The following is a 9,644-nucleotide window of genomic DNA, read 5'->3' on the forward strand; positions in this document are numbered from 1 at the left end:
TGTGGAAAAATTACAATCTCTATCTAGAACTAATCATTTTGATTTCATTCAAATTATACAGTGTTTATTTATATATAACATTTAAATGTAATTTTAATTTGTATGTAATTGAAAGGTTTACTGTGTATAAATAATAAATATTTTTGAAACCTTTGGTAACAATTACCCACCAGCTTTTTTGAGTTTAGTATCAAGTAAGATTCAATATTGCCATGTGTTGAACATTCCTTTATCTTTCATTTTATTTCTCAAACACTCTTAAGGAAAATTTTCTCTATAAAAGTAAAATACACTCTAAAGCATGACTATTGTACTCTATTACAATGCATTACCTATTGGTAATACAACATTTGAAAATTCTGTTTACTCTTTTTACTTCAAGATATTTAGCTGTGCCTCTAAGTTTAACCAAGCAACACTTTTCTCAGCACTATTTATATTTATTTCTATGAGTTCTGGCTTCTATTAGGGCTGCAGAGAGTGTACTCTCACCTCTGTATGTTTTCTAATTTATCATTCTCTTCTTTTAAAGGTTGTAAACTTTGTCTCATGTTACAACATATATATTTTTTAATTTCTTTTATTTACACAGTTTGAGTAATATTTCTGGTGAGTATTTTATTTATCTGCTTTTGTTACAATTAATTTCTTATTTGTAACTTCATGCCTAGTTTTGAAATTAGAAATTTATAATCGTCATTTTTTAGTTTTTTTTTAATTTGTATACAGTAGTGAATCATTTAAATGATTCTTATTTCTTCCCATTCTGATCTTCATATAATATAGTGACAATTCTATTCTCTATAAATGTTCTCTCTTGAATGGATTTGGCTTCAACATTTTTGTTCAGTATTCTAGTTTATTATTTATTTCATCAACTCAGACTAATATAATATTTAACTAAATTGTTGTGTACTAAATTGTGTTATTTAATTTTCAAGATTTAATTGTATTAGGCCTCTTCTTCACAGTATATCTTACAAGTGTATAGTTTGTCTTTCGACATTATTTTTATTTCCTATTTTTCCTGTCTTTACTTAAATATTTTATATGTTGTAGATGAAATTTATTGTCAAATTGGTTTCCATACAACACCCCATGCTCATCCCAACAGGTGCCCTCCTCAATAACTATCAAATAATTTAAACATATTGCTGATATATTTATTTTGTGACATGTAATTTCTTCTACCCTATACCCAAAACTAATTTAATTGTGTTTCACCATTAATAATTTCATTGTGAACTTTGGGACATATCACAGTGCAGGTATCTCTAGTCTCTTTGTACCAATCACCCTGAGGACGAGTTGGAGTACCACACAGGTTTGAGCTCCTTGTAGTCAGTCGAGATCTGGATGGCGAGACGGTCTCTGATTTTGATTGCTTCTTTAGATCCTTAACTTGAATTACTTAGCTTTCTGGGATGTTCTTATATTTTATTATTATCCTTGCTGTACATTATAAGGATTCTTTTACTTTGTATTTTATATATATTTTTTCTATTTAAATTAAAGTTAGTTAACTTGAGGTGTAGTATTGTTGTAAGGAGTACAACCCAGTGATGCATCCCTTTCAATAATGACCAGGGCTTTTCTGAACAAGTGCCTTCTTAATCCCCGTCACACAATTACCCCACCCCCACAACAAACACCACTCCAGCAACCCTCAGTTTGTTCTCTGTATTTAAGAGTCTCTTATGGTTTTCCTCTCTCCATTTTTATCTCATTTTCCCCTCCCTTCCCATATATTCATCTATTGTGTTTCTTAAATTCCGCATATGAGTGAAATCATATATTGGTTTTTCTCTGACTGACTCATTTCCCTTAGCATAATACTCTAGTTCCATCCACATGTTTGCAAATGGCAAGATTTCATTCTTTTTGATTATTGAATAATATTCCATTATATAATACACTTATCCATTCGTCAGTCAATGGACCTTTTGACTCATTACATACTCTGGCTATTGTTAATAGTGCTGCTATAAACATTGTGGTGCATGTGTCCCTTTGAATTAGCATTTTTGTATCCTTTGGGTATATACCTACTGGTGCAAATGCTGGGTCATACAGTAGGTCTATTTTTAATATTTTGAGGAACCTCAATGCTATTTTCAGAGTGACTGCACCAGTTTGTATCTCCACCAAAAGTGTAAAAGGGTTCTCCTAATTCCACATCCTCACCAAAATCTGTTGTTTCCTCTCTTGTTTTTTTAGCCATTCTAATAGGTGTGAGGTGGTATCTCATTGTGATTTTGATTTGTATTTCTCTGATAATGAGTGATGTTGAGCATCTTTTCTGTGTCCGTTGGTCCTCTGGGTGTGTTCTTTGGAAATTGTGCATTCATGCCTTCTGCTCATTTCTTCACTGGATTATTTGTATTTTGGTTGTTGTGTTTAATAAGTACCTATTTTGGATACTGACCCTTTATCTGATATCTAATCTACAAATCTCTTCTACCATTCCATGGCTGTCCTTTAGTTTTGTTGTTTGTTTCCTTTGATGTGCAGATTTTATATCTTCATAGGGTCCTAATAGTCCATTTTTCCTTTAGTTTTCCTTTCTACCGAAGGTATGTCTAGTAAGAATTTGCTGTTGCAGAGTTCAAAGAGACTACTGTCTGTTTCCTATTCTGGGGTTTTGACGGATTCCTGCTTCGTATTTAGGGATTTCATATATTTTGAATTTAGTTTTGTTTATAGTATAAGAAAGTGGTCCAGCTTCATTTTTTCTGCATTTCACTATCCAGATTTCTCAGCGCCATTTGCGAAAGAGACTGTCTTTTCTTCCACTAGATATTCTTTCCCGTCTTGTCAAGGATTAGTTGGTCACACATTGTGGGTCCATTTCTGGATTCTCTGTTCTGTTCCACTGAACTATGTGTCTGTGTTTGTGCCAATATCATACTGTCTTGATGATTAGAGCTTTGTAATACAGCTTGATGTCCACAATGTGAGACCTCCATATTTTCTCCTTTTCAACATTACTTTGGCTACTTGGGGATGTTTCTCTTTCCATAAAAATTTCGGAATTGTTTTTTCAAATTCTGTGATGATTGCGGGTGTTATTTTAATAAGGATTCCATTGAACGTATGGATTGTTTTCAGTAGTATAAGCATTTTAACAATATTTGTTCCTCCAATCGACAAGCATGGAATGTTTATGCTTTTTTGTGTCTTCTTTTTTAAATTTTTAAGTGTTTATTAATTTTTGAGAGACAGAGAGAGACAAAGTGTGAGTAGGGGTGGGGGGAGGACACAAAATCCCAAGCAGGCTCCAGGTCCTGAGCTGTCAGCATAGAGCCCAACACAGGGCTCTAAATCACACTCTCAGAGATTATCACCTGATACAAAGTCAAATGCTTAACTGACTCAGCCACCCAGGTGCCCCACTTTGTGTGTTCAATTTCTTTCATAAGCTTTCTATATTTTTCACCATATAGGTCTTTGACCTCTTTGGTTAGGTTTATTTTTTGGTATTTTACATCATTTGGTGTAATTGTAAATGGGATTGTTTCCTTGGTTCCTCTTCCTGCTGTTTCACTATTGGTGTAAAGAAATGCAACCAGTTTCAGTATGTTGATTTTATACCTTGCAGCTTTCTGAATTCATGAATCAGTTCGAGCAATTTTTGGTGTCTTTGGGGTTTTAGCATAGAATATCATGTCATCTGTGAAGAGTGAAAATTTGACTTTTCCCTTGCCAATTTGTATGTCTTTTATTTCTTTCTGTTGTGTGATTGCTGAGGCTAGGACTTCCAGTAATATACTGAACAGCAGCTGTGAGAATGGACATCTGTGTCGTGTTCCTGACATTAGGGGGGAAACTCTCAGCTTTTACCATTGAGGATGATATTCAGTGTGGGTCTTTCCTATATGGCCTTTATAATGTTGAGAATTGTTCCTTCTATCCTTATTTTCTTGAGGGTTTTTAGCAAGAAAGAGTGCTGTATTTTGTCAAATGCATGTTCTGTATCTATTTAGGGTATCGTGATTCTTATCTTTTCTTTTATTAATGTGGTATATCACGTTGACTTATTTGCAAATATTTATATCAGCCCTGCAGCCCAGGTATAAATCCCACTTGATCTCTGTGCATAGTTCTTTTATTTATTTATTTATTTATTTATTTATTTATTTATTTATTTTAACATTTATTTATTTTTGAGACAGAGAGAGACAGAGCATGAACGGGGGAGGGTCAGAGAAGGGAGACACAGAATCTGAAACAGGCTCCAGGCTCTGAGCTGTCAGCACAGAGCCTGATGCGGGGCTCGAACTCATGGACTGCGAGATCATGACCCGAGGTGAAGTCGGCCGCTTAACCGACTGAGCCACCCAGGTGCCCCTCTGCATAGTTCTTTTAATGTAATGTTGAATTCTATTTGCTAGTACTTGTTGAGATTTTTGCACCCAGATTCATCAGGGATATTGGCCGATAAGTGTCCTTTGTTTGTTTTTTTTTGTTTTGTGTGTGTGTGTGTGTGTGTGTGTGGCATCTTTGTCTGGTTTTGGATCCAAGGTAATGATGGTGTCCTGGAATCAGTTTGCCAGCCTTCCTTCCATTTATATTTTCGGGGAAAACTTTGAGAAAAGTAGGTATTAACTCTTCTTTAAATGCCTGGAAGAAATTTCCTGGGAAGCCAACTGGTCCAGGATCTTATCATTGTTTATATTTCTTTGACATACATTGTGGTCTTCCCTCTTTTATTTGTGATTTTTTTGATTTCAGTATTCTTTATTTTCTTCTTGATAAGTCTGACTTGGGATGTTATCAGTTTTTTTTTTTCTTTGAAAGAACCTACATTTACTTTTAGTTATCTACTGTGCTGTTTTGTTTGTTGGTTTCAAATATTGTTCATATCTGCTCTAATGTTTATCATTCCCCTTCTTCTGCTGGCTTTTGGTTTTATTTACTGGACATTTTCTACTTTCTTTAGGTGTAATGTGAGATGTGTATTTGGGACCTATATTGCTTCTTGAGATAGACTTTTATGTATATTCCTATTAAGATGATCTTTGCTGAATCACATAGTGTTTGGACAGTCGTGTTTTCAAGTTCATTTGCTTCCATGTATATGTTTTTAAATTTTTTGCTGATTTCCTGGTTAACCTATTCATTCGTTCTTTATACATTAAATACAACTTACTGTCAGACTGGTTTCCATGCAAACCTAGTGTTCATCCCAACAGGTGCCCTCCTCACTGCCCATCACCCACTTTCCCATCTCCCCCACCTCCCATCAACCCTCATTTTTTTCTCAGCATTTAAGTCTCTTACAGTTTGCCTCCCTCCCTCTCTGTTATTTCCCCCTTTCCCCTCCCCCATATTTTTCTGTTAAGTTTCTCAAGATCCACATAAGCGTGAAAACATTAGTAACTGTCTTTATCTGTCTGGCTTATTTCACTTAGCATAATACCCTCCAGTTCATTCACGCATTCATGTTGCTACAAATGGCTGGATTTCATTCTGTCCCATTGCCAATTATATATATATATATATATATATATATATATATATATATATACAAACACACACATATACATATACACATACACATATGCCGTATCTTCTTTATCCATTCGTCAGTTGCTGGACTTTTAAGCTCTTTCCATAATTTGTCTATTGGTGAAAGTGCTGCTATAAACAATGGGGTACAAGTGACCCTATGCATCAGCACTCCTGTATCCCTTGGGTAAATTCTTAGCAGTGCTATGGCTGGGTCATAGGGTAGATCTATTTTTATTTTTTTTTAATATGAAATTAATTGCCAAATTGGTTTCCATACAACACTTAGTGCTCATCCCAAAGGTGCACTCCTCACTGCCCATCACCCACTTTCATCTCCTTCCTACATCCCATCAACCCTTAATTTATTCTCAGTTTTTAATAGTCTTTTATGGTTTGGCTCCCTCCCTCTCTAATATTTTTCCCTTCACCTCCCCCATGGTCTTGTGTGAAGTTTCTCAGGATCCACATAAGAGTGAAAACATATGGTATCTGTCTTTCTCTGTATGACTTATTTCACTTAGTTTAACACTCTCCAGCTCCATCCACATTGCTACAAAAGGCCATATTTAATTATTTCTCATTGCCAAGTAGTATTCCATTATATATATAAACCCCAATTTCTTTACCCATTCATCAGTTGATGGACATTTAGACTCTTTCCATAATTTAGCTATTGTTGAGAGTGCTGCTATAAACATTGGGGTACAGTTGCCCCTATGCATCAGTACTCCTATATCCCTTGGGTAAATTCCAGCAGTGCTACTGCTGGGTCATAGGGTAGGTCTATTTTAATTTTTTGAGGAACCTCCACATCGTTTTCCTGAGCAGCCGCACCAATTTGCGTTCCTGCCAACAGTGCAAGAGGGTTCCCGTTTCTCCACATCCTCTCCAGCATCGATAGTCTCCTGTTTTGTTCATTTTAGCCACTCTGAGTGGCGTGAGGACATATCTGAGTGTGGTTTTGATTTGTATTTGCCTGATGAGGAGCGACGTTGAGCACCTTTTCATCTGCCTGTTGGCCATCTGGATATCTTCTTTAGAGAAGTGTCTATTCATGTTTTCTGCCCATTTCTTCACTGGATTATTTGTTTTTCGGGTGTGGAATTTGGTGAGCTCTTTATAGATTTTGGATACTAGCCCTTTGTCTGATATGTCATTTGCAAATAATCTTCTCCCATTCCATTGTCTGCCTTTTAGTTCTGTTGAGTGTTTCCTTTGCTGTGCAGAAGCTTTTTATCTTTATGAGGTCCCAATAGTTCATTTTTGCTTTTAATTCCCTTGCCTTTGGAGATGTATCAAGTAGTAAATTGCTGCAGCTGAGGTCAGAGTGGTTTTTCCCTACTTTCTTCTCTAGTGTTTTGATGGTTTCCTGTCTCACATTCAGGTTCTTCATCCATTTTGAGTTTGTTTTGGTGAAAGGTGCAAAAAAGTGGTCTAGTTTCATCCTTCTGCATGTTGCTGTCCAGTTCTCCCAGCACCATTTGTTAAAGAGACTGTCTTTTTTCTATTGGATACTCTTTCCTGCTTTGTCAAAGATGAGTTGGCCATACTTTTGTGGGTCAAATCCTGGAATCTCTATTCTACTCCATTGGTCTATGTGTCTGTTTTTGTGCCAATATCATGCTGCCTTGATGATTACAACTTTGTAGTAGAGGCTAAAGTCTGGGATTGTGATGCCTCCTGCTTTGGTCTTCTTCTTCAATGTTACTTTGACTATTTGGGATCTTTTGTGGTTCCATACAAATTTTAGGATTGCTTGTTCTAGCTTCCAGAAGAATGCTGGTACAATTTTGATTGAACTTGCATTGAATGTGTAGATTGCTTTGGGTAGTATTGACATTTTAACAATATTTATTCTTCCAATCCATGAGCCCAGAGTGTTTTTCCATTTATTTATATCTTCTTCAATTTCCTGCATAAACTTTCTATAGTTTTCAGCATACAGATATTGTACATCTTTGGTTAGATTTATCCCTAGGTATTTTATGCTTCTTGGTGCAATTGTGAATGGGATCAATTTCTTTTATTTGTCTTTCTGTTGCTTCATTATTAGTGTATAAGAATGCAACTGATTTCTGTACGTTGGTTTTGTATCCTGTGACTTTGCTGAATTCATGTGTCCGTTCTAGTAGACTTTTGGTGGAGTCTATCGGGTTTTCCATGTATAATATCATGTCATGTGTAAAAAGTGATAGCCTAACTTCATCTTTGCCAATTTTGACGCCTTTGATTTCTTTTTGTTGTCTGATTGCTGATGCCAGAACTTCCAACCCTATGTTAAACAACAGTGGTTAGAGCGGACATCCCTGTCGTGTTCTGATATCAGGGAGAAAGCTCTCACTTCGTCCCCATTGAGGATGATATTAGCTGTGGGCTTATCATAAATGGCTTTTATGATGTTTCAGTATATTCCTTCTATCCCAACTTTCTCGAGGGTTTTTATTAAGAAAGGATGTGCTGAATTTTGTCAAATGCTTTTTCTGCATCGATTGACAGGATCATATGGTTCTTATCTTTCCTTTTATTAATGTGATGTATCACGTTGATTGATTTGCTAATGTTGAACCAGCCCTGCATCCCAGGAATGAATCCCACTTGATCATGGTGAATAATTCTTTTTATAGCTGTTGAATTTGATTTGCTAGTATCTTATTGACAATTTTTGCATCCATATTTATCAGGGATACTGGCCTGTAGTTCTCTTTTTTTACTGGGTCTCTGTCTTGTTTAGGAATCAAAGTAATGCTGGCTTCGTAGAATGAGTCTGGAAATTTTTCTTCCCCATTCTATTATTTGGAATAGCTTGAGAAGGATAGATATTCTCTCTGCTTTAAATGTCTGGTAGAATTCCCCTGGGAAGCAATCTGGTCCTGGACTCTTATTTGTTGGGAGATTTTTGATGACTGATTCCATTTCTTCACCGGTTATGGGTCTTTTCGAGTTTTCTATTTCTTCTGGTTTGAGTTTTGAAGTGGGTGGGTGATTAGGAAATTCTCCATTTCTTCCAGGTTGTCCAGTTTGTTGGCATATAATTGTTCATAGTATTCCCTGATAATTGCTTGTATTTCTGAGGGATTGGTTGTAATAATTACATTTTCATTCATGATTTTATCTATTTGTGTCATCTCCCTTTTCTTTTTGAGAAGCCTGGCTAGGGTTTATCAATTTTGTTTATTTTTTCCAAAAACCAACTCTTGGTTTCATTGATCTGCTCTATAGTATTTTTAGATTCTATAGTGTTTATTTCTGCTCTGATCTTTATTATTTCTCTTCTTCTACTGGGCTTGGGGTGTCTTTGCTGTTCTGCTTCTGTTTCCTTTAGGTGTGCTGTTAGATTTTGTATTTGGGATTTTTCTCGTTACCTGAGGTAGGCCTGGATCGTAATGTATTTTCCTTTCAAGACTTCCTTCGCTGCATCCCAAAGCGTTTGGATTGTTGTATCTTCATTTTCATTTGTTTCCACATATTTTTAAATTTCTTCCCTAATTGCCTGGTTGACCCATTCATTCTTTAGTAGGGTGTTCTTTAACCTCCGCGCTTTTGGAGGTTTTCCAGACTTTTCCTGTGGTTGATTTCAAGCTTCATAGCATTGTGGTCTGAAAGTATGCATGGTATGATCTCAATTCTTGTATACTTATGAAGGGCTGTTTTGTGACCCAGTATGTGATCTATCTTGGAGAATGTTCCATGTGCACTTGAGAAGAAAGTATCTTCTGTTGCTTTGGGATGCAGAGTTTTAAATATATCTGTCAAGTCCATCTGATCCAATGTATCATTCAGAGCCCTTGTTTCTTTATTGATCCTGTGTCTAGATGATCTATCCATTGTTGTAGGTGGAGTATTAAAGTTCCCTGCAATTACCACATTCTTATCAATAAGGTTGCTTATGTTTGTGATCAATTGTTTTATATATTTGGGGGCTTCCATATTCGGTGCATAGATATTTATAATTGTTAGCTCTTCCTGATGGATAGGCCCTGTAATTATTATATAATGCCCTTCTCCATCTCTTGTTATAGCCTTTAATTTAAAGTCTAGTTTGTCTGATACAAGTATGGCTACTCCAGCTTTCTTTTGACTTCCAGTAGCATGGTAGATAGTTCTCCATCCCCTCACTTTCAATCTGAAGGTGT

This window comes from Leopardus geoffroyi, chromosome C3 (assembly GCF_018350155.1).
Source record: "Leopardus geoffroyi isolate Oge1 chromosome C3, O.geoffroyi_Oge1_pat1.0, whole genome shotgun sequence".
Classification (NCBI taxonomy): domain Eukaryota; kingdom Metazoa; phylum Chordata; class Mammalia; order Carnivora; family Felidae; genus Leopardus; species Leopardus geoffroyi.